The sequence below is a fragment of the Coregonus clupeaformis genome, chromosome 27 (genome assembly GCF_020615455.1).
Source record: "Coregonus clupeaformis isolate EN_2021a chromosome 27, ASM2061545v1, whole genome shotgun sequence".
Taxonomy (NCBI): Eukaryota; Metazoa; Chordata; class Actinopteri; order Salmoniformes; family Salmonidae; genus Coregonus; species Coregonus clupeaformis.
Genome location: NC_059218.1, coordinates 15,235,035 through 15,260,616, shown reverse-complemented (window position 1 = coordinate 15,260,616; position 25,582 = coordinate 15,235,035). Strand labels below are relative to the sequence as shown.

General features: G+C 43.0%; 1 non-coding gene across 1 annotated transcript; it reads left to right on the top strand.

Annotated features, from left to right (window-relative positions):
• Window positions 1-2,217: 2,217 nt before the first annotated feature.
• On the top strand, window positions 2,218-2,270 carry LOC121542231. Its single transcript, XR_005995842.1, has one exon. It is a non-coding gene; the product is annotated as a U7 small nuclear RNA (small nuclear RNA).
• The last annotated feature ends 23,312 nt before the right edge of the window (window positions 2,271-25,582 follow it).

The following is a 25,582-nucleotide window of genomic DNA, read 5'->3' as shown; positions in this document are numbered from 1 at the left end:
TCACAGTCACACTGAAGATAAAGGCAGCTTTGATAGTCTTCTTTTATGTTTTCATGTTTTATGTGTGTGTGCTGTGTCTGTGTGTGTAGAGAGAGTCAGAGACAGTCACTGATGTCAAAAAACAAGACTGATTAACACTGAAAACAGATCCTCTATCTGTACTGCAACATGGTGTGTGTGTGTGTGTGTGTGTTTGTGTGTGTGTGTGTGTGTGTGTGTGTGTGTGTGTGTGTGTGTGTGTGTGTGTGCGCGTGCGTGTAGGGGGGTGTAAATAATTATATGTATGTATTTAATTAGCCATGTAGTAAATTGTATATTATGTAAATGTCTTTTGTTGCTGGCCATAATTTAATCAGCATTAATTATTACAAGTTTCCAAACACATGAAACACGAGTGAACAGCATGGCCTCGGAACACACACACACACACACACACACACACACACACACACACACACACACACACACACACACACACACAGTCGTGTTATTGTACAGCAGGAACACATCAGCAATGTTGTCTTCATCTGGTATTGTTAGCTGGAACGCTGTCATTAGAAGAGAAGTCTGTTTCTTTGTGCTGTTCAAGGCTACTCCTGCTGCTGTTATGTTGTATGATCTCTTTATTCTGCTTTACTCTTCTCCCTTTCCTTGCTCAATCTATCCTCTCTGCTCCATCCTTTCTCCATTTTTGCTGTCTGTCCTCTCTCTACTTATCTAGTATCCATCCTCACCATATTACATTTACATTTACATTTTCGTCATTTAGCAGACGCTCTTATCCAGAGCGACTTACAATCTGTCCTCTCGTCTCTTCCCTTCCTCTCTACTCTTCTCTCCTTCCTTGATCCTATATATATAATATAATATAATATATGCCATTTAGCAGACGCTTTTATCCAAAGTGTCTTACAGTCATGCACGCATACCTTTTTACCCATGGGTGACACATGTTAACATGTCTCCATACAATACAAAGACATGTCACCCATATAAAAAAGTACTGCAGTTTACTATAAATAGTACAGTACTTACTATATAATTCTGTAGTAAACTGTATTATACTGTAGAATACTACACTACACACTAGAGTATGCATCGATCATGTGTAGTAGTACTTAGTATAGAATTTGGTAGTATACTATAGAATACTATAGTAAAGTAAATACTACAGTATTATCCACACAAAAAACTCTGCAGTAAATACTACAAAACTTTAAGCAAAAACAGTATATATCTTTTTTTTCTATAGTGAATACTACAGTATATACCAAACATTAGGAACACCTTCCTAATATTGAGTTGCACCCCCTTTTGCCCTCAGAACAGCCTCAATTCATCAGGGCATGAACTCTACAAGGTTTCCTGCGCCACTTGGTACTCCCGAGTGGCGCAGTGGTCTAAGGCACTGCATTGCAGTGCTAGCTGTGCAGGCTCTGTCGCAGCCGGCCGCGACCGGGAGACCCATGGGCGGCGCACAATTGGTCCAGTGTCGTCCAAGGTAGGGGAGGGTTTGGCCGGCAGGGATGTGGGTTTGTTTCCCACGGGGGGCCAGTATTAAAAAAATAAAAAATAAAAAAATAGTTATAATAAAATGTATGCATTCACTAACTGTAAGTCGCTCTGGATAAGAGCGTCTGCTAAATGACTAAAATGTAAATGTTTTGAAAGTGTTCCACAGGGATTCTGGCACATGTTGACTTGGCTGGATGTCCTTTGGGTGGTGGACCATTATTGATACACACAGGAAACTGTTGAGCATGACAAACCCAGCAGCGTTGCAGTTCTTGACACAAACCTGGCACCTACTACCATACCCCGTTCAAAGGCACTTCAATCTTTTGTCTTGCCCATTCACCCTCTGAATGGCACACATACACAATCCATGTCTCAATTGTCTCAAGGCTTAAAAATCCTTCTTTAACCTGTCTCCTTCCCTTCATCTTCACTGATTGAAGTGGATTTAACAAGTGACATCAGTAAGGGATCATAGCTTTCACCTGGATTCACCTGGTCAGTCTATGTCATGGAAAGAGCAGATATTCTTAATGTTTTCTAGACTCTGTGTAATTTGCCCATTCTCCTCCCCTATATCCCAATGTGTGTCACCCATAAGTGAGAAACCTACATGCCAAGTATAAACCATATATTGTATTCCTGCTGATTATAGAAAATAGCAAAAGTAATGATCTCTCTGGCCTGTCTGCTTTTTATGGAAAATGTGCTCTTTTAGTATTTCTCTAGTAGGTTTTCTCAAGGTGAAAGCCCCCTACTTCAATGTCAAAGACAATCAAACAAAAATACTTTAGTAAATACAACAGTAATGTCGCAAAAAAATACTACAGTATACTAGTCCACAAAAACACTACATTAAATGCTGCAGTACACTTCAGTCCGCATTAGCACTACAGTGAATACTACAGTAAAGTCTGCAAAAACACAGTGAATAGGATAGTTTTCCTACCATAGTATACACTATAGTCTTTTTTCATGTGGGCCTATCTCACGTGTCAAACTCATTCCACGGAAGGCAGAGGGTCTGTGGGTTTTCGCTCCGCCCTTGTACTTGATTGATTAATTAGTAAAGAACTCCCCTGGTTGTCTAGGTCTTAATTGAAAGGAAAAATCAAAAGTCTGCAGACACTAGGCCCTCCATGGAATACGTTTGACACCCCTGGCCTATCTGGCGTATGTGTAAATAAAACATATTTTCTTTATTTTATATTTCATTTTTCAGTTGGACAACTCCACTCTTAGCTATCTGTGTTTGTTTACTTGATTTATTATAATTTGAGTGGATTTTATCTCTGAATGCATAGTAATATTTAATCATAAATTATGAAGAGGTGCTCCTAGGTCTGTGAAGGAGATCCTCTTACCGTCTGTCTGCTGATGTATCTCCTTGTTAATGTGTGACAACTAATCAGTTCAATCAGACTGCACTAACGAGGGGTCGGTCACACACGCACACACATACACACACGACATCTCTCGTTAACGATGTGTAATGTGTGATTGATGGAGAGGTCAGGTTGTATGTTCTACGTGTGATGTTGTAGGAGGGTTAGATGAAGGTTGGAACCATAGAGATAAAAAGAGGACTCTAGTGGCCAAAAGACAGTTTTAGCATGGGCAGCGCCATTGAAGACTTTCACCCTTTTAAAGTAGTCAACTGGGTCGGACTTCCTATAGGTTAGGGGGAGGGGGGGGTCACATAATTCCATCCAGATCACCAGAATTGATCAGCCAATGAATTATCCTCGTTAGGAAACATTCCATAACTGCAGGTGGCAGTAAATCGCCAACCTTGGCTTTATACCTCTTCAAACAACACACTCTAGGTTGCAGTGTGCAACCTTTCAGTTTGTTTGCTAACTCATAGAATTAGTAGAAGAAGAAAAATGACTACTTCAAAATGGAGATGGCCTCAATGGCGCTGCCCGTGCTCTCATAGACGCCATAATGGGACCGATACGGTGATGCGATGTCTATCTACATCTATGGTTGGAACTCAGATGAAGCTCTGATTAAGCCTTGATTGGGTAATTAGGAATCTCACAAGCTATCTACAGCGTCACTGATTGGAGAGGGAGAGGAGAGAGGGAGACAGAGAAGGGGGAGAGGAAGAAGAGATAAGGAGAGAGAAAGCAGAGAGAGAAATCACAAAGAGAGAAATCACGAAGAGAGAGGAGAAGACTTGAGAATGAAAAGTGTTGACATTAAGAAAAGACAGAGAAATCAAAACAAACAGCCCTCCGCTGATCTGATAAGAATGATGGAACGTAAAAGTCCATAATAAATGAGCACTTGCATCTGGTGGTTTTTATTAAGAACAGACAGAGTGAGAGCAGCGGTGATAAGCAGCAATGTTCTCTCTGATCAGAATGTCAACTGGTTTCTTTGGCTCTGGAAAATATTAAAGTTTTCACTGTTTACTTTGAAGATCTCAGAGAAACAAGCTCCTACTCTCTCGTCAATCAGATTTGATCTAGCTGAGAGAACATGGAGAGAACACGGGGAGGGGAATTTAAAATAACGAAATTATAGAAAGTAAAAAGAGAAATAATGAAAGTAGAAAATGAGTAGAGAGCGAGAGAGAGCGAGAGAGAGAGAGAGAGAGAGAGAGAGAGAGAGAGAGAGAGAGAGAGAGAGAGAGAGAGAGAGAAGTAAAGAGTAAGTGCATCATCTCTCTCTCTCACCTCTCTCTATATCTTTGATTAGCTGAGTTTGTCTAGTTAATTTCCCAGGGTGCTGTTGGGAAGATGGTCAGCACTATCTGGAACTGTTCAATATTCTCAGCTGTTCCTGTTCATTAGCACGTTTATCCTTGTGTGTATGTGTGTGTGTGTGTGTGTGTGTGTGTGTGTGTGTTAGCCAGCTTTGTTCCAGGGAAAGGATTGTGTTCAGCAGAAAAAGGGCTGAGAGAGGAATGTTCCCACTGACCTGGAGTCTTTATGGGCTAATGCCCTAACCACACCAGTGTTAATTGTATCAACAATAACTATGACAATAAATATTAATCAATTACCTATTTCTCCTGACAAAAACTAATGACGATAACGAGATGAGATGCCATGAAAAAAACAATAACTGTAAAAAATGTGTTGTCATTTTAGTTGACGGAAATGTGACGAGATGAGAATTCCACGTGAGACTAATGGACATTCAATTTGACATTTTGGCAAATCATAAGCATGCATGCCTTAACAGAGTATGTAATGCAATCCTCTCATTGATCACTTCAGGCACACATGTAACATATGGATTTACATTAGTATATGTATCAAAAGTCCCACTTGAAAGTTACACCTCCCTTTTCTATTTTTTGAGTTATTACATAAAACCGATCTGAATTCCGAACAATGCCGAAATCATGCCGGAAAATGTTTTGCGGGGTGTGACGTTATATAGAAGACGCGGCAAACCAGCCTATTCCCTATAATGTAAACTCCAACAGAAATAACTTCAAATGTAACCAAATCGTTTGCACTCATGATACTGGTTTCAATTACATTTTCAGCCAACTTACATGCAAATACTTTATGAATGTATTGTTACAAATCAGCTTGCAAGGTTGCTTGCCAACAAGCCTGCTAATGTTAGCCCTACCAGCCTGCTAACGTTACATTAGCACTGCATGAGTCAGCCAGTTGCTATCAACACCTATCTTACAGCTACATTAAAGTACACCAACGTTTGGAAAATACATAACGGCACCTAACCAGTTATCAAATAATGTTACCAGTATATGCAGTTATCTTAGTCAGCAAGCCAGCCAGCTAAAGTTAGATATTTTAGCCTGCTAGCTAGCCTAGCCAGCTAACTAGCCTAGCTACCAACCACCACGGTTGACATAGCTAAGTAGTAAGCCAGAGAACAACACCAACTAGTCTAGCACAGGCAGGAACCAACAGAAGTAGAGAGAGCGGAGACTTACCGATTGACTTACTGCTACTCAACGGCTCAGACACGAGACGTATGTGGCAGGGTCTACAGACAATCACAGGCTACAAAAGGAAAACCAGCCACGTCGCCGAGACCAACGTCTTGCTTCCGGACAAGCGAAACACCTTCTTCGCCCGCTTTGAGGATAACACAGCACCACCGACCCAGCCCTCTACCAAGGACTGTGGGCTCTCCTTCTCTGTGGCTGACGTGAGTAAAACATTTAAACGTGTTAACCCTTGCAAGGCTGCTGGCCCAAATGGCATCCCTAGCCGCGTCCTCAGAGCATGCGCAGACTAGCTGGTTGGTGTGTTTATGGCATATTCAATCTCTCCCAATCCCAGTCTGCTGTCCCCACATGCTTCAAGATGGCCACCATTGTTCCTCTACCCAAGAAAGCAAAGATAAATGACTATCGCCCCGTAGCACTCACCTCTGTCATCATGAAGTGCTTTGAGAGACTAGTCAAGGATCATATCACCTCTACCTTACCTGCCACCCTAGACCCACTTCAAATTGCTTACTGCCCCAATAGATACACAGACAATGCAATTGCCATCACTCTGCACACTGCCCTATCCCATCTGGACAAGAGGAATACCTATGTAAGAATGCTGTTCATTGACTATAGCTCAGCATTCAACACCATAGTACCTTCCAAGCTCATCATTAAGCTCGAGGCCCTGGGTCTGACGGGCTGCCCCCAGGTGGTGAAGGTAGGAAACAACACCTCCACTTTGCTGATCCTCAACACTGGGGCCCCACAAGGGTGCCTGCTCAGCCCACTCCTGTACTCCCTGTTCACCCATGACTGCATGGCCAAGCATGCCTCCAACTCAATCATCAAGTTTGCAGACGACACAACAGTAGTAGGCTTGATTACCAACAATGACGAGACCGCCTACAGGGAGGAGGTGAGGGCACTGGGAGTGTGGTGCCAGGAAAATAACCTCTCACTCAACGTCAACCAAACAAAAAAGAGATGATCGTGGACTTCAGGAAACAGCAGAGGGTGCACCCCCTATCCACATCAACGGGAATGCAGTGGAGAAGGTGGGAAGCTTCAAGTTTCTTGGCGTACACATCACTGACAAACTGAAATGGACCACCCACACAGACAGTGTGGTGAAGAATGAGGCTAAAGAAATTTGGCTTGGCACCTAAAACCCTCACAAACTTTTACAGATGCACAATTGAGAGCATCCTGTTGGGCTGTATCACCGCCTGGTACGGCAACTGCACCGCCCGCAACCGCAAGGCTCTCCAGAAGGTGGTGCGGTCTGCCCAAGCATTACCGGGGACAAACTACCTGCCCTCCAGGACACCTACAGCACCCAATGTCACAGGAAGGCCAAAAAGATCATCAAGGACATCAACCACCCGAGCCACTGCCTGTTCACCCCGTTATCATCCAGAAGGCGAGGTTAGTACAGGTGCATCAAAGCTGGGACCGAGAGACTGAAAAATAGCTTATATCGCAAGGCCATTAGACCGTTAAACAGCCATCACTAGCACATTAGAGGCTGCTGCCTATAGACATACAGTTGAAGTCGGAAGTTTACATACACCTTAGCCAAATATGTTTAAACTCAGTTTTTCACAATTCCTGACATTTAATCCTAGTAAAAAATACCCTGTCTTAGGTCAGTTAGGATCACCACTTTATTTTAAGAATGTGAAATGTCAGAATAATAGTAGAGAGAATTATTTATTTCAGCTTTTCTTTATTTCATCACATTCCTAGTAGTAGTACACTCAATTTGTATTTGTTAGCGTTGCCTTTAAATTGTTTAACTTGGGTCAAACGTTTCGGGTAGCCTTCCACAAGCTTCCCACAATAAGTTAGGTGAATTTTGGCCCATTCCTCCTGACAGAGCTGGTGTAACTGAGTCAGCTTTTTAGGCCTCCTTGCTCCCACATGCTTTTGCAGTTCTGCCCACAAATGTTCTATATAATTGAGGTCAGGGCTTTGTGATGGCCACTCCAATACATTGACTTTGTTGTCATTAAGCCATTTTGCCACAACTTTGAAGTATGTTTGGGGTCATTGTCAATTTGGAAGACCATTTGCGACCAAGCTTTAACTTCCTGACTGATGTCTTGAGATGTTGCTTCAATATATCCACATAATTTTCCTTCCTCATGATGGCATCTATTTTGTGAAGTGCACCAGTCCCTCCTGCAGCAAAGCACCCCCACAGCATGATGCTGCCACCCCCGTGCGTCACGGTTGGGCTGGTGTTCTTCGGCTTGCAAGCGACCCCCTTTTTCCTCCAAACATAACAATGGTCATTATGGCCAAACAGTTCTATTTTTGTTTCATCAGACCAGAGGACATTTCTCCAAAAAGTATGATCTTTGTCCCCATGTGCAGTTGCAAACCGTAGTCTGGCTTTTTTAATGCGGTTTTGGAGCAGTGGCTTCTTCCTTGCTGAGCGGCCTTACAGGTTATGTCGATATAGGACTAGTTTTACTGTGGATATAGATACGTTTGTACCTGTTTCCTCCAGCATCTTCACAAGGTCCTTTGCTGTTGTTCTGGGATTGATTTGCACTTTTTGCACCAAAGTACGTTCATCTCTAGGAGACAGAACTTCCTGAGCGGTATGACGGCTGCGTGGTCCCATTGTGTTTATACTTGCATACTATTGTTTATACAGATGAACGTGGTACCTTCAGGTGTTTGGAAATTGCTCCCAAGGATGAACCAGACTTGTGGAGGTTTATAAAAAATTTCTGAGGTCTTGACTGATTTCTTTTGATTTTCCCATGATGTCAAGCAAAGAGGCACTGAGTTTGAAGGTAGGCCTTGAGATACATCCACAGGTACACCTCCAATTGACTCAAATTATGTCAATTAGCCTATCAGAAGCTTCTAAAGCCATGATATCATTTTTTTCAAACTGTTTAAAGGCACAGTCAACTTAGTGTATGTAAACTTCTGACCTACTGGAATTGTGATACAGTGAATTATAAGTGAAATAATCTGTCTGTAAACAATTGTTGGAAAAATTACTTGTGTCATGCACAACTTAGATGTCCTAACCAACTTGCCAAAACTATAGTTTGTTAACACAATTTGTGGATTGGTTGAAAAACAAGTTTTAATGACTCCAACCTAAGTGCATGTAAACTTCCGACTTCAATTGTAGATTAGAAATCACTGGCAACTTTAAGAAATTGAACACTAGCCACTTTAATAATGTTTACATATCTTGCATTACTCATCTCATATGTATATATTGTGTTCTATACTATTCTACTGTATCTTAGTCCATGCCGCTCTGACATAGCTCGTCCATATATGTATATATTCTTAATTAATTCCTTACTTACTATTTGTGTGTGTTGGGTATATGTTGTGAAATTGTTAGATATTACATGTTAGATATTACTGCACTGTTGGAGCTAGAAGCACAAGCATTTCGCTACACCAACAATAACATCTGCTAAACACGTGTATGTGACCAATAAAATTAGATTTGATTTGATTTTAGTTAGCTACCAAAGAAGAGTCAAGGAGAGAGGCGCCTCAGAGGGAGAGGTTGTTTCATCGGTCGAGGGAGAGTCAGCTAATCCAATAGTGATATAGTGAGGTAAATCCAAAGTAGATTCAAGAGGCAATAATCCAGAGGCAGCATTGGGCACAGGAGACAAGGGGAAGAGTCAACAATTAGATGTTGATCGGAGGAAGGCTCCAGGCAGATAAAAATGATGACAACAGCACAGTCAGCTACTGTAACGCTAGTACTAAGCCAAGGTTGAAAAACTCTGGTATCCTACTTCACAGAGATTATGCGGCCCCCACGTGTAGGGAATCTGATTGGTTGCTTACATCACACCTCCTTGTGAATGGTGGATTGTAGCTCACCACTGTCAACACTCGGTCTGCATGGCTAAAGGCGTACGTTAGCCAGCTCGAGCTAGCTAACGCAGAGTAGATTATCCATATGACGTTGAGAATTAGTGCATTGTGGGTAGTTTAGAATATATATCCAGAAATAAATGAATAAATATGCAAAAATCCAAAAACATAACTATGTTTGTAGTAATAGGTAACCAGATTGTGACTACAACTAAGTCTTTGACCACACTGTGTTGTTACTTTGGTGAGTAAAAACTCATGCTTCCTACCCTTTAAATTGTAACTAACCTAAACTACAAACAATAATGTTTACTCTCTCCTACTTTCATGCAACTAATTGTAACTAACCTAAACTGTAAGTAACCTAAATTGTAACTAACCTAATCTAGAAACAATCATGTTTACTATCTCCTACTTTGATGTAGGCTATTTTTGCGTTGATCACATCAGAAGCTCTAGTTTCCCATGTGCACTTTCATTCATAAACTCAGCCAAATAAATAAACGTTCTCTCACTGTCAACTGCGTTTATTTTTAGCAAACTTAAGTAACAGTAACAGTCAGTATCTGGTGTGGCCACCAGCTGCATTAAGTACTGCAGTGCATCTCCTCCTCATGGACTGCACCAGATTTGCCAGTTCTTGCTGTGAGATGTTGCCCCACTCTTCCACCAAGGCACCTGCAAGTTCCCAGACATTTCTGGGGGGAATGGCCCTAGCCCTCACCCTCCGATCCAACATGTCCCAGACGTGCTCAATGTGATTGAGATCCGGGCTCTTCGCTGGACATGGCAGAACACTGACATTCCTGTCTTGCAGGAAATTACGCACAGAACGAGCAGTATGGCTGGTGGCATTGTCATGCTGGAGGGTCATGTCAGGATGAGCCTGCAGGAAGGGTACCACATGAGGGAGGAGGATGTCTTCCCTGTAACGCACAGCTTTGAGATTGCCTGCAATAACAACAAGCTCAGTCCGATGATGCTGTGACACACTGCCCCAGACCATGACGGACCCTCCACCTCCAAATCGATCCCGCTCCAGAGTACAGGCCTCGGTGTAACGCTCATTCCTTCGACGATAAACGCGAATCCGACCATCACCCCTGGTGAGACAAAACCGCAACTCGTCAGTGAAGAGCGCTTTTTGCCAGTCCTGTCTGGTCCAGCGACGGTGGGTTTGTTGGTGATGTCTGGTGAGGACCTGCCTTACAACAGGCCCACAAGCCCTCAGTCCAGCCTCTCTCAGCCTATTGCCAAGAGTCTGTGCACTGATGGAGGGATTGTGCATTCCTGGTATAACTCGGGCAGTTGTTGTTGCCATCCCTTACCTGTCCCGCAGGTGTGATGTTCGGATGTACCGATCCTGTGCAGGTGTTGTTACACGTGGTCTGCCACTGTGAGGAAGATCAGCTGTCCGTCCTGTCTCCCTGTAGCGCTGTCTTAGGCGTCTCGTAGTATGGACATTGCAATTTATTGCCCTGGCTACATCTGCAGTCCTCATGCTTCCTTGCAGTATGCCTAAGGCACGTTCACGCAGATGAGCAGGGACCCTGGGCATCTTTCTTTAGGTGTTTTTCAGAGTCAGTAGAAAGGCCTCTTTAGTGTCCTAAGGTTTCATAACTGTGACCTTATTTGCCTACCGTCTGTAAGCTGTTAGTGTCTTAACAACCGTTCCACAGCTGCATGTTCATGAATTGTTTATGGTTCATTGAACAAGCATGGGAGACAGTGTTTAAACCCTTTACAATGAATATCTGTGAAGTTATTTTGATTTTTACGAATTATCTTTGAAAGACAGGGTCCTGGAAAAGGGCCATTTCTTTTTTTCCAGAGTTTATGTGTTGCCGCTCTCGCGGTCTGCAAATGCGAGTGCAGTTGTTTTTATCCGATTGGAAATGTTCATGCTATTTGCTTAATAGTAGGAGTACAGTAATGTTTCTGGCATTGTTGGAAAGCTCAGATTCCCCCCTTTTTAAGGGGCATCACTGTTATTTACCCCCATCCCAAGGTTATGACGGGGAGAAAAGAGCTTATTCCTAAATTGTTGAACATGTAGCTAAGACTTTGTAGCCTAGATGGTAAATCAGGGGTGTAGTGCTGCCGGAGCAGTATTTTGGTCCATTAACTGACTAACTAACTCTCTCTCTCTCTCTCTCTCTCTCTCAATTCAATTTCAATTTCAATTTAAGGGCTTTATTGGCATGGGAAACGTGTGTTAACATTGCCAAAGCAAGGGAAGTAGATAGTAAACAAAAGTGAAATAAACAATAAATAGTAACAGTAAACATTACACTCAGAAGTTTCAAAAGAATAAAGACATTTCAAATGTCATATTATGTATATATACAGTGTTGTAACAATGTGCAAATAGTTAAAGTACAAATGGGAAAATAAATCAACATAAATATGGGTTGTATTTACAATGGTGTTTGTTCTTCACTGGTTGCCCTTTTCTTGTGGCAACAGGTCACAAATCTTGCAGCTGTGATGGCACACTGTGGTTTTTCACCCAGTAGATACAGGAGTTTATCAAAATTGGGTTTGTTTTCGAATTCTTTGTGGATCGCTGTAATCTGAGGGAAATATGTGTCTCTAATATGGTCATACATTTGGCAGGAGGTTAGGAAGTGCAGCTCAGTTTCCACCTCATTTTGTGGGCAGTGTGCACATAGCCTGTCTTCTCTTGAGAGCCAGGTCTGCCTACGGAGGCCTTTCTCAATAGCAAGGCTATGCTCACTGAGTCTGTACATAGTCAAAGCTTTCCTTAAGTTTGGGTCAGTCACAGTGGTCAAGTATTCTGCCACTGTGTACTCTCTGTTTAGGGCCAAATAGCATTCTAGTTTGCTCTGTTTTTTTGTTTGTTCTTTCCAATGTGTCAAGTAATTCTCTTTTTGTTTTCTCATGATTTGGTTGGGTGTAATTATGTTGTTGTTGTTGTTGTTGTTGTTGTCCTGGGGCTGTGTGGGGTCTGTTTGTGTTTGTGAACATAGGCCCAGGACAAGCTTACTTAGGGGACTCTTCTCCAAGCTCATCTCTCTGTAGGTGATGGCTTTGTTATGGAAGGTTTGGGAATCGCTTCCTTTTAAGTGGTTATAGAATTTAACGGCTCTTTTCTGGATTTTGATAATTAGCGGGTATTGGCCTAATTCTGCTCTGCATGCATTATTTGGTGTTTTACGTTATACATGGAGGATGTTTTTGCAGAATTCTGCATGCAGAGTCTCAATTTGGTGTTTGTCCCATTTTGTGAATTCTTGGTTGGTGAGCGGACCCCAGACCTCAGAACCATAAAGGGCAATGGGTTCTATAACTGATTCAAGTATTTTTTGCCAGATCCTAATTGGTATGTCAAATTTTATGTTCCTTTTGATGGCATAGAAGGCCCTTCTTGCCTTGTCTCTCAGATCGTTCACAGCTTTGTGGAAGTTACCTGTGGCGCTGATGTTTAGGCCGAGGTATGTATAGTTTTTTGTGTGCTCTAGGGCAACGGTGTCTAGATGGAATTTGTATTTGTGGTCCTGGCAACTGGACCTTTTTTGGAACACCATTATTTTTGTCTTACTGAGATTTACTGTTAGGGCCCAGGTCTGACAGAATCTGTGCAGAAGATCTAGGTGCTGCTGAAGGCCCTCCTTGGTTGGTGACAGAAGCACCAGATCATCAGCAAACAGAAGATATTTGACTTCAGATTCTAGTAGGGTGAGGCCGGGTGCTGCAGACTGTTCTAGTGCCCTCGCCAATTCATTGATATATATGTTGAAGAGGGTGGGGCTTAAACTGCATCCCGTCTCACCCCACGGCCCTGTGAAAAGAAATGTGTGTGTTTTTTGCCAATTTTAACCGCACACTTGTTGTTTGTGTACATGGATTTTATAATGTCGTATGTTTTTCCCCCAACCCCACTTTCCATCAATTTGTATAGCAGACCCTCATGCCAAATTGAGTCAAAAGCTTTTTTGAAATCAACAAAGCATGAGAAGACTTTGCCTTTGTTTTGGTTTGTTTGTTTGTCAATTAGGGTGTGCAGGGTGAATACGTGGTCTGTCGTACGGTAATTTGGTAAAAAGCCAATTTGACATTTGCTCAGTACATTGTTTTCACTTAGGAAATGAACTAGTCTGCTGTTAATGATAATGCAGAGGATTTTCCCAAGGTTGCTGTTGACGCATATCCCACGGTAGTTATTGGGGTCAAATTTCTCTCCACTTTTGTGGATTGGGGTGATCAGTCCTTGGTTCCAAATATTGGGGAAGATGCCAGAGCTAAGGATGATGTTAAAGAGTTTAAGTATAGCTAATTGAAATTTGTGGTCTGTATATTTTATCATTTCATTGAGGATACCATCAACACCACAGGACTTTTTGGGTTGGAGGGTTTGTATTTTGTCCTGTAGTTCATTCAATGTAATTGGAGAATCCAGTGGGTTCTGGTAGTCTTTAAAAGTTTTTTCTAAGATTTGCATTTGATCATGTATATTTTTTTGCTGTTTGTTCTCTGTTATAGGGCCAAAAAGATTGGAGAAGTGGTTTACCCATACATCTCCGTTTTGGATAGATAGCTCTTCGTGTTGTTGTTTGTTTAGTGTTTTCCAATTTTCCCAGAAGTGGTTAGAGTCTATGGATTCTTCAATTACATTGAGCTGATTTCTGACATGCTGTTCCTTCTTTTTCCGTAGTGTATTTCTGTATTGTTTTAGTGATTCACCATAGTGAAGGCGTAGGCTCAGGTTTTCTGGGTCTCTATGTTTTTGGTTGGATAGGTTTCTCAATTTCTTTATTAGGTTTTTGCATTCTTCATCAAATCATTTATCACTGTTATTACTTTTCTTTGGTTTACTGTTAGAGATTTTTAGATTTGATAGGGAAGCTGAGAGGTCAAATATACTGTTTAGGTTTTCTACTGCCAAGTTTCACCTTCACTATTACAGTGGAACGTTTTGTCCAGGAAGTTGTCTAGAATGGATTGAATTAGTTGTTTCCTAATTGTTTTTTGGTAGGTTTCAACACTACTTTCCTTCCATCTATAGCATGTCTTAATATTATTCAGTTCCTTTGGCTTTGATGCCTCATGATTGAGTATTGCTCTGTTCAAGTAGACTGTGATTTTGCTGTGGTCTGATAGGGGTGTCAGTGGGCTGACTGTGAACACTCTGAGAGACTCTGGGTTGAGGTCAGTGATAAAATAGTCTACAGTACTACTGCCAAGAGATGAGCTATATGTGTACCTACCATAGGAGTCCCCTCAAAGCCTACCATTGACTATGTACATACCCAGTGTGCGACAGAGCTGCAGGAGTCGTGACCCGTTTTTGTTGGTTATGTTGTCGTAGTTGTGCCTAGGGGGGCATATGGGGGAGGGAATGCTGTCACCTCCAGGTAGGTGTTTGTCCCCCTGTGTGCTGAGGGTGTCAGGTTCTTGTCCAGTTCTGGCATTTAGGTCGCCACAGACTAGTACATGTCCCTGGGTCTGGAAATGATTGATTTCCCTCCAGGATGGAGAAACTGTCTTCATTAAAGTATGGGGATTCTAGTGGGGGGATATAGGTAGCACACAGGAGGACATTTTTCTCAGTTGAGATAATTTCTTTTTGAATTTCTAACCAAATGTAAAATGTTCCTGTTTTGATTAATTTAATAGAGTGAGTTAGGTCTGCTCTATACCAAATTAGCATACCCCCTGAGTCCCTTCCCTGTTTCATACCTGGTAGTTTGGTGGATGGGACTACCAGCTCTCTGTAACCTAGAGGGCAACCAGTGGGTCCGTCTCCTCTATACCATGTTTCTTGTAGGATGACAATGTCTGTATTTCCGATTTCTTTGGTGAAGTCCAGATTCCTGCTCTTTAGGCCAAAGGCAGATGACCTCAGGCCTTGGATATTCCAGGATGAAATAGTGAAGGCTTTGTGTTCCATAAAGTGTCTAATGTTGTTGGTTGTGTGGTTTGGCCTCAGGCCAGTAGTATGAGCAGAGCCTGCTGAGCATCTGGTACATGCCATTGGCTTGGGCTAGTGTAAGAGTGGGTGTTGGGCCTGTTTGCCTGCTCACGACCTGGGCGTATGTGTGACTTTCATGTTGAGGCCCTCTTTGTGGGAGTGGGGGCTTGGGGTGGGTAGGAGGGGCATAGGTCTGATCTGAGGGGGGCCTAAATGGGGTGTGGGCATGGTTGACTTGGGGGGAGTTAATTGGTGGGGGTGGGGGTGTAGATGTGGTTGATGGTGCTGTGGTCTGGATGTAGGTCCTCTCTGCGGGAGTCCTCTATGTGTAGGTCCTGGGGGGGGTCCCGCAGGTCTGGGAGAGTGTCTCGCTGGTCTGGGCGGGGTGTCTGTTGATCTGTTGCTCCTGTGTGAGGTGTTGGGTCTGCGGTTGAGGGCGATATCCTTTAGGGTCCGGGCGAAGGTGGGCACTGCTGCCTTGTATAGGTGGACCTGGTCATAAAGGCTGTTCACGTCCAGGGTGGAGTGGTGGGCCAGGTAGACATTTGGTTTTGATGCACAGTCACAGGAAATACTTGCGTTTACCCGCTGTATGGTAGCAGGGTGGAAGTCTTTTCGTGGTAACAGGGTTGAGATAACCACTTGTGCGTTGGGGAAAGTAGAAGAAGCTTTTTCTATCACTCCCTTGAGTGATGTGGCCACCCTTTCCTGCTGTGTTCTCAGGTCGTTTGTGCCTGTGTGTATTATTATGTGGCTGGGTGATCCTAGTCGGTCCTCAGACAGAAAGTCTAGGGCGCGTTGGGTGTTTGGACACCAGAGTTTAGACACTGTGTGTTTTGGAAAAAGTTTATTTTCTTGTATGTATTTCCCGTTTGAGTCCATAAGGAGTACAATCTGTGGCTTGTGTATGTCCTCAGTGGGTGTGGGGGGGTCGTCATGAGGGCTATCAGGGTGTCTGACTGGGGGGTTGCTCAGAGGGGTTGGGATCCCCTGGGCTTGGGGTTCTTCATTTGTTTGTCTGTGTGCGATGTCGAGGCTATGGTCAGGGTCTAGGGTGTACTGTTCTGCTGCGGTGTCGAGACTTTGGCCAGGATCTGAGGTGGGCTGTTCTGCTGGCTTCTCTGCGGGGGGTGGCCAGCTCTCTAATGGGTTGTTCTATGTCACCCGTCATCGTTCTCACCTTCTCCTCCAGCACTCTGATCCTCTCCTCTAGTGCTCTGTTCTTCTCCTGCTCCTGCTCTTTCTCCTGTTGATGTTGTCTCACCACAGTCCAGAGTGCAGACATGTCTCTCTCTACCTGCAGCTCTCCAGGTCTAGTTAAGGGGTGTTGTTGTGCTGGACTGTTGTCTGGGTCTGTGCTGACTGGAGTGTGTTCACCTGCTGTTCCAGCTCCACCTGCCTTACCTCCAGCTGGGTGAATTTATCCTTCATTTCAATGAGGGAGTAGTACTCTGTGCTGGGAAGTTGACTTTCTGCTTGGGGTTGCTCTGTGGGGTTATTTAATGAAGAGGTCTGGTCTGACCCGCTCGGGGTAGGGGTATCATTCTCAAGGGAGAGCTTCTCCTGCTGAGCTATTTATTTGATTAGGTGAAAGTCCAGCTGCAACTGTTTGGTGTTGCCTTGAACCAAAACGGTTCCAGATTTATAGAGATTAATATTAGACGACTCAGAGTCCTCGTTGTCCAGTATCCTGAGTTTCCACCCATCGCTAACACCCCCCCCCTCTTAACAGAGGGGTAGTGTGCTAGTATAGCACTGTGCCATGCCAGGGGATGGTCTGTGTGGAAGATAAGGTTGCTTATGTTCCCATTTTTATACAAATCAGCAAAAAGTGTCTCCTGCTTCCCCAAAAGAAGTTTCAATTTGTACTCTTTTCGTGTCTTGTCGTTTTTTTACATTCAGAGGGTACTGTATTTTAATGACCTCTGAACAGTGGGGGAAGTGCTTCTAAGGCCTCTCCATTTGGTTGGGGTAGACTGTACGACTCTCCTGCCATTGTTGGGCTCAGGGGCTTTGACACCTCTCACTTCACACGTCAGTGCTAATTGAAATTGTATCTCTTTGTCAAGCAAGCTTAAGCTTGGTAGCCTTAGCATTCAGTCCTTATAAAATAAAATATATCATTGTAATGTATTTTTCTTCTTGGTTTTTGAAAGTGAAAAATAGCTTCATACTAAACATTACTCACTCAGTTCCAGGTTGGATGGTGTTTTCAGGTTTCTGTTTGTTTGCCAGAGCATTTGCTGTATAGTTTGAGAATAGTAATCCTTGGTAGTAGAAAGCTTTCCAGGTAATTCCGTCCAAAATCAGGTTGTAGGTTTGGAGTTTTGGTTTGGAATTAAGGTTATGTTTGGAGGGTAGTATCCTGTATATGTCCCTGCCAAAAAATCCTACTTTATCTAACTCTAAATCTATATATTTTGTTAAAAATGCAGGAGCAATGTCTTTGAGCTCTCTCTCTCTCTCTCTCTCTCTCTCTCTCTCTCTCTCTCTCTCTCTCTCGCTCTAAATTTTAAAAAATAATAAATTAAATTATTTAGCAGACGCTCTTATCCAGAGCGACTTACATGAGCAATTAGGGTTAAGTGCCTTGCTTAAGGGCACATCGACAGATTTTTCACCTAATCGGCTCGGGAATTAGAACCAGCGACCTTTCGGTTACTGGCACAACGCTCTTACCCACTAAGCTACCTGCCGCCCTCTCTCTGTCTCTCTCTCTCTCGCTGTTTCGGTCTCTGAATGCTTGGCTATGAAAAGCCAACTGACATTTACTCCTGAGGTGCTGACCTGCTACACCCTCTACAACCACTGTGATTATTATTTGACCGTGATGGTCATCTATGAACGTTTGAACATCTTGAAGAATGTTCTGGCCCTAATGGCCATGAATTCTTATAATCTCCACCGGCACAGCAAGAAGAGGAAAAGTATTTTCAAAAAGTAAACGTACAAATTAAAAAAACTTTTATGAAAATGTATATTTTCTTTCGTTTATCACGCTGACTTCATCCAGCGTCCACAAAAATGGATCGCCTCATTTGCATAATTCACTAAAATATTTCGTAACAATTGTAATACAAAAAGGTTATATTTGTGTCTACATTCAACTGGTGATGGTGATTGTGATATGATTAAGATAAAAAAAATTACCCTATGAGTGTCACGGATCCCCCCAGTACTGCTGCTCATTCTGTTCACCAGCTCCGGAGGTCTATGTCACCGGCCTTCTAGGCATCACTGACCTGGTTCATTACCACCAACCCCAGACTGTCTTGTCTCATTACGCACACCTGGTTCCCATTCCCCCTGATTAGTATGTGTATATATGTGCCCTCTATTCCCCATTGTCCTTGTCGATTATTGTCCCATGTCCATTGGTCTCGTGAGTACCGTGTATTGTGTTCTTGTTATTACAGTCTCGTGTAGAGGTTACACCTCACTCTTTTGTTTGGGTTACATCCCTTTGTTATATATATATACACGTGTTTGTTTTGGGCTTCGTATTTCATGACGTACCTTGTGTTGGGTGGAGTAAATAAAAACCTTAATACGTATTCCTGCGCCTGTCTTCTAATCATTATACAACGTGACAGAATAATCAACCCATAAAAATGGAGACAGCGGGAAAGACCGAGCTGGCGACCATCGTAGAGACAGTCCAGCATCACGAGGACCGTCTCTCCAGACTCATCAGCGCCATGGACAGCGTGCTGGCAACCATCCAGTCTCCAGCACCGGTTCCGACACCAGCTCCCACATCACCGCTACCTGCCTCTGTCCCATCCGAGCCGGCGCGCCAGTGAGATGCAAGGGATTCCTTCTGCAATGCGACCTGTACCTCGCTCGCTACGCCGAGGCTGTCTCCGGAGAGACAGGGTTGCCACAGTCATCTCGGCACTGACCGGATGGGCCCTGGACTGGGGTGCCGCGGTCTGGGAGACGGGCGGACCCGAAGGTTGAGTCTTACGAGCGCTTCACCCTCCTCTTCGCTCGGTGTTTGATCATCATGTGGAGGGCCGAGAGGGGGGTGAGCGTCTACTTCGACTATGCCAGGAATCTAGAACAGCCTCGGAGTTTGCCCAGACACCTCCCTTATGGAAAGCTCCTTCCCCTGTTGGTTCCACAACGACCCTGGTCTCACCTCTCGGTGGACTTTGTCACTGACCTTCCCCCCTCCCAGGGGAACACCACTGTTCTCATCGTTGTGGACAAAGTTTCCAAAGCTTGTCGCCTCCTTTTCTGCCTGGGCTCCCGTCGGCCATGGAAACCGCGAAGGCTCTTTTTACGCACTCTTCTGGCACTATGGGATCCCGGAGGACTTGTGTCAGACCGTGGTCCTCAGTTCACCTCACGCGTATGGAAAGCGTTCATGGAACGCCTGGAAGTCAAAGTCAGTCTCACCTCCAGGTACCGCCCTCAAGCTAATGGGCAGGTGGAGAGGGTCAATCAGGAAGTGGGCAGGTTCCTGTGGTGTTACTGTCAGGACCGGCCGGGAGAGTGGGCAGATTTTTTACCTTGGGCTGAGTATGTGCAGAATTCCCTCCGCCACTCCTCTACTAACTCCACGAGGTGAGATCTTGCATGTAACCTACTATTAAAATGATAGACTGATCATGTCTTTGTCAGTGGGCAAACGTACAAAATCAGCAGGGGATCAAATACTTTTTTCCCTCACTGTATGTGCCCTCTTATCCCCATTGTCCTTGTCCATTATTGTCCCATGTCCGTTGGTCTCGTGAGTACCATGTACTGTGCTCTTATTATTACGGGTCTCGTGAGTACACCTCACTCTTTTGTTTGGGTTACATCCCTTTGTTATATAAATACGTGTTTGTTTTGGACTTTATTTTTCATGACGTACCTTGTGTTGGGTGGAGTAAATAAAACCCCTAATACATATTCCTGCTCCTGTCTTCTAATCTTTATACAACATGACAATGAGGGTGGGGTGCCTGGCCTTCATTTTATGTTTAAGGGTGTTAAAAATATTTTTTTTTCTTGAGACAATATGTGTGGGCATAAGCAGATGCTGTTGCATTTGGAGGATTCAAAAATTATATTCTAGGCTACCGTAGGTACAAGCTTTGATTGAGAAATTATGAGGAAGTTTGTTCTGAAAGTATGTCCTATTTATATATTTTTTTACATGTATTAAACCCCTCACTTTTGGCACTAAACAGTCTCCATATATACAGTACCAGTCAAAAGTTTGGACACACCTACTCATTCAAGGGTTTTTCTTTATTTGTACTATTTTTTACATTGTAGAAAAATAGTGAAGACATCAAAACTATGAAATAACACATATGGAATCATGTAGTAACCAAAAATGTGTTAAACAAATCAAAATATGTTATATTTGAGATTCTTCAAATAGCCACCCTTTGCCTTGATGACAAATCTAATCTCAAATATAAAATATATTATAATTTTTTTAACACTTTTTTGGTTACTACATGATTCCATATGTGTTATTTCATAGTGTTGATGTCTTCACTATTATTCTACAATGTAAAAAATAGTAAAAAATTAAGATAAACCCTTGGATGAGTAGGTGTGTCCAAACTTTTGACTGGTATTGTACTTCCATTCATTTTTTCAACTGGTACCGGGGGACCTTCAGACAAGTGTTTTGATGCCTGTGGGCGTCCTAGAGCGAAACGGAGAACACCATTGCTGCATACACACACACCTGATCTCTAAGGCCTCTCTATGGCCTCTCTCTGTCCTGCCGTTCAGTGTGTTACAGTAGATTTACTTCTGCTTCACAAGATTAATTCTATTGATTATGAATCCAAAACAGTGTTGTTGTATTGATTGTTCTAACCAGAGGAGCTAGCAGAGGAACTGTAGGGCTACCTACAATCTCCAACTCACTATGTTTCTTTACTGTAACAAACCATTCACTATCACCCTGTCCAGAACTATTGATGTGACAGAAATATGCTGCTCTATTTTGTGCTACAATAGCAGCCCTGTGTGTGTGGGTGTGTGTGGCGCCAGTATGTGTGTGTGTGTGTGTGTGCGAATGTTATGTTTGTGTGAGAGAGTGTGTGGATAGAGTCCTGTGAGTGTGCATAGAGTCAGTGCAAAATAGAGCCAGTGCAGACAGTCCAGTTTTCCATTTGATTAACTATTCAAAAGTCTAATGGCTTGGGGATGGAAGCTGTCTCTCAGCCTGTTGGTCCGAGAATCGACGGACATATTAAATCTCTCTGTATCCTAGTCTGTTGTCCCCACTTCCTTCAAGATGTCCACCATTGTTCCTGTAAGAAAGTGAAGGTAACTGTATGAAAATGCACTCACTAACTGTAAGTCGCTAAATGACTAAAATGCAAAATGTAAACTGAACTAAATGACTATCGCCCCGTAGCACTTATCATCACTTCTGCCTTGAGAAGCTAGTTAAGGACCATATCACCTCCATCTTACCTAACTACCTAGACCCACTACAATGTGTGTGTGACTTTCCCTTTGGTGATTGAAGGTTTAACTCTTTTTAAGGTTATACAGTAGATTTACTCTGTGGAGAAGAACAAACTGACACACACATGCGCACATACAAAAAGCCAAAGTCAATAAAATGTACTGTACCGATAAACTTACTAAAAACAGCAGATAGGACAGAGAGGGAGAGAGAGAGACAGAGAGAGAGAGAGAGAGAGAGGGACAGATGGGGGACAGAGACAGAGAGAGAGAGTGAGTGATATAACAGAGAGAGGGAGAAAGAGAGAGAGAGGGAGGGATAGAGAGAGAGAAAGGGACAGAGAGAGAGAGTTATGTCAATCTCCTCTAAACCTTCTTGCAAACACAGACAGAACAGAGCCCTTAGAGTATCAGACCTGCTTAGCAGCTTCCACAAATATATTCTTTCTCTCTATGACCATCTCTCTGTCTCTCTGTTTTTCTCCCTCTCTATCCCTATTTCTCCCTCTACATTTTTTTCTCTCTCTCGACCTCTCCACTTCATTTGACCAGTCTTTCTCATCCTTTCTCCTTTCCTCCCTATCTCCCTCATTTCATTTCCCTCCCTTTCTCTCTTATGCGACAGTGTACTATGTAATTATACAGTGACCTTTCGTTAGCCAAGCTGTAATTGGCTAAATCAGCACAGAGTTCCCACGCTTCACAACACACAATCAACAGAGATGCCATCAGAGACCACAAACACACACACATACAGTGGGGAAAAAAAGTATTTAGTCAGCCACCAATTGTGCAAGTTCTCCCACTTAAAAAGATGAGAGAGGCCTGTAATTTTCATCATAGGTACACGTCAACTATGACAGACAAATTGAGAAAGAAAATCCAGAAAATCACATTGTAGGATTTTTAATGAATTTATTTGCAAATTATGGTGGAAAATAAGTATTTGGTCACCTACAAACAAGCAAGATTTCTGGCTCTCACAGACCTGTAACTTCTTCTTTAAGAGGCTCCTCTGTCCTCCACTCGTTACCTGTATTAATGGCACCTGTTTGAACTTGTTATCAGTAAAAAAGACACCTGTCCACAACCTCAAACAGTCACACTCCAAACTCCACTATGGCCAAGACCAAAGAGCTGTCAAAGGACACCAGAAACAAAATTGTAGACCTGCACCAGGCTGGGAAGACTGAATCTGCAATAGGTAAGCAGCTTGGTTTGAAGAAATCAACTGTGGGAGCAATTATTAGGAAATGGAAGAGTACAAGTCCACTGATAATCTCCCTCGATCTGGGGCTCCACGCAAGATCTCACCCCGTGGGGTCAAAATGATCACAAGAACGGTGAGCAAAAATTCCAGAACCACACGGGGGGACCTAGTGAATGACCTGCAGAGAGCTGGGACCAAAGTAACAAAGCCTACCATCAGTAACACACTATGCCGCCAGGGACTCAAATCCTGCAGTGCCAGACGTGTCCCCCTGCTTAAGCCAGTACATGTCCAGGCCCGTCTGAAGTTTGCTAGAGTGCATTTGGATGATCCAGAAGAGGATTGGGAGAATGTCATATGGTCAGATGAAACCAAAATAGAACTTTTTGGTAAAAACTCAACTCGTCGTGTTTGGAGGACAAAGAATGCTGAGTTGCATCCAAAGAACACCATACCTACTGTGAAGCATGGGGATGGAAACATCATGCTTTGGGGCTGTTTTTCTGCAAAGGGACCAGGACAGACTGATCCGTGTAAAGGAAAGAATGAATGGGGCCATGTATCGTGAGATTTTGAGTGAAAACCTCCTTCCATCAGCAAGGGCATTGAAGATGAAACGTGGCTGGGTCTTTCAGCATGACAATGATCCCAAACACACCGCCCGGGCAACGAAGGAGTGGCTTCGTAAGAAGCATTTCAAGGTCCTGGAGTGGCCTAGCCAGTCTCCAGATCTCAACCCCATAGAAAATCTTTGGGAGGAGTTGAAAGTCCGTGTTGCCCAGCAACAGCCCCAAAACATCACTGCTCTAGAGGAGATCTGCATGGAGGAATGGGCCAAAATACCAGCAACAGTGTGTGAAAACCTTGTGAAGACTTACAGAAAACATTTGACCTGTGTCATTGCCAACAAAGGGTACATAACAAAGTATTGAGAAACTTTTGTTATTGACCAAATACTTATTTTCCACCATAATTTGCAAATAAATTCATTAAAAATCCTACAATGTGATTTTCTGGAGAAAAAAAATCTCAATTGTCTGTCATAGTTGACGTGTACCTATGATGATAATTACAGGCCTCTCATCTTTTTAAGTGGGAGACCTTGCACAATTGGTGGCTGACTAAATACTTTTTTCCCCCACTGTATACACACACACACACACAGAGTGGTGTAATGGAGGGTATACGCAGGTATACACTGTATACCCACTTTTCTTTCAGTGCCTATATTCCCTTCTTAATCTCCACGATGCGTATCAAAGTAGTGTACAGTGGGGAAAAAAAGTATTTAGTCAGCCACCAATTGTGCAAGTTCTGCCACTTAAAAAGATGAGAGAGGCCTGTAATTTTCATCATAGGTACACGTCAACTATGACAGACATAATGAGAGAAAAAAATCCAGAAAATCACATTGTAGGATTTTTAATGAATTTATTTGCAAAATATGGTGGAAAATAAGTATTTGGTCAATAACAAAAGTTTCTCAATACTTTGTTATATACCCTTTGTTGGCAATTACACAGGTCAAATGTTTTCTGTAAGTCTTCACAAGGTTTTCACACACTGTTGCTGGTATTTTGGCCCATTCCTCCATGCAGATCTCCTCTAGAGCAGTGATGTTTTGGGGCTGTCACTGGGCAACACGGACTTTCAACTCCCTCCAAAGATTTTCTATGGGGTTGAGATCTGGAGACTGGCTAGGCCACTCCAGGACCTTGAAATGCTTCTTACAAAGCCACTCCTTTGTTGCCCGGGCGGTGTGTTTGGGATCATTGTCATGCTGAAAGACCCAGCCACGTTTCATCTTCAATGCCCTTGCTGATGGAAGGAGGTTTTCACTCAAAATCTCACGATACATGGCCCCATTCATTCTTTCCTTTACACGGATCAGTCGTCCTGGTCCCTTTGCAGAAAAACAGCCCCAAAGCATGATGTTTCCACCCCCATGCTTCACAGTAGGTATGGTGTTCTTTGGATGCAACTCAGCATTCTTTGTCCTCCAAACACGACGAGTTGAGTTTTTACCAAAAAGTTCTATTTTGGTTTCATCTGACCATATGACATTCTCCCAATCCTCTTCTGGATCATCCAAATGCACTCTAGCAAACTGAGGAGCCTCTTAAAGAAGAAGTTACAGGTCTGTGAGAGCCAGAAATCTTGCTTGTTTGTAGGTGACCAAAGACTTATTTTCCACCATAATTTGCAAATAAATTCATAAAAAATCCTACAATGTGATTTTCTGGAAAAAAAATTCTCATTTTGTCTGTCATAATTGACGTGTACCTATGATGAAAATTACAGGCCTCTCTCATCTTTTTAAGTGGGAGAACTTGCACAATTGGTGGCTGACTAAATACTTGTTTTCCCCACTGTAGTGGAGGTATACACTCTATCAATTAAGGGTAAGGGAACAGATCAGAATGTTTCGCTTAAAATGTTTATAAACTATTATTTCTTCACATTTTAAGCGCAGCAATGTGCACATGGCGGTAGGCCTATGCGCGAATAATCCAACATGAAATTTGCGGGAAAACACAGTTCTAAAATGTGCACCGCACATGCGAGCGGTTAATGAACAGAGATGGAAATATTTGTTAGAAATCTCAAAAGAGGGGAGATCTCAAGATGCAACAACTATCATGGGTTGCTAATATGACTAGGATAATGCCTTTGGCTGCTAGACATTTACATAAAGAACAGGAGA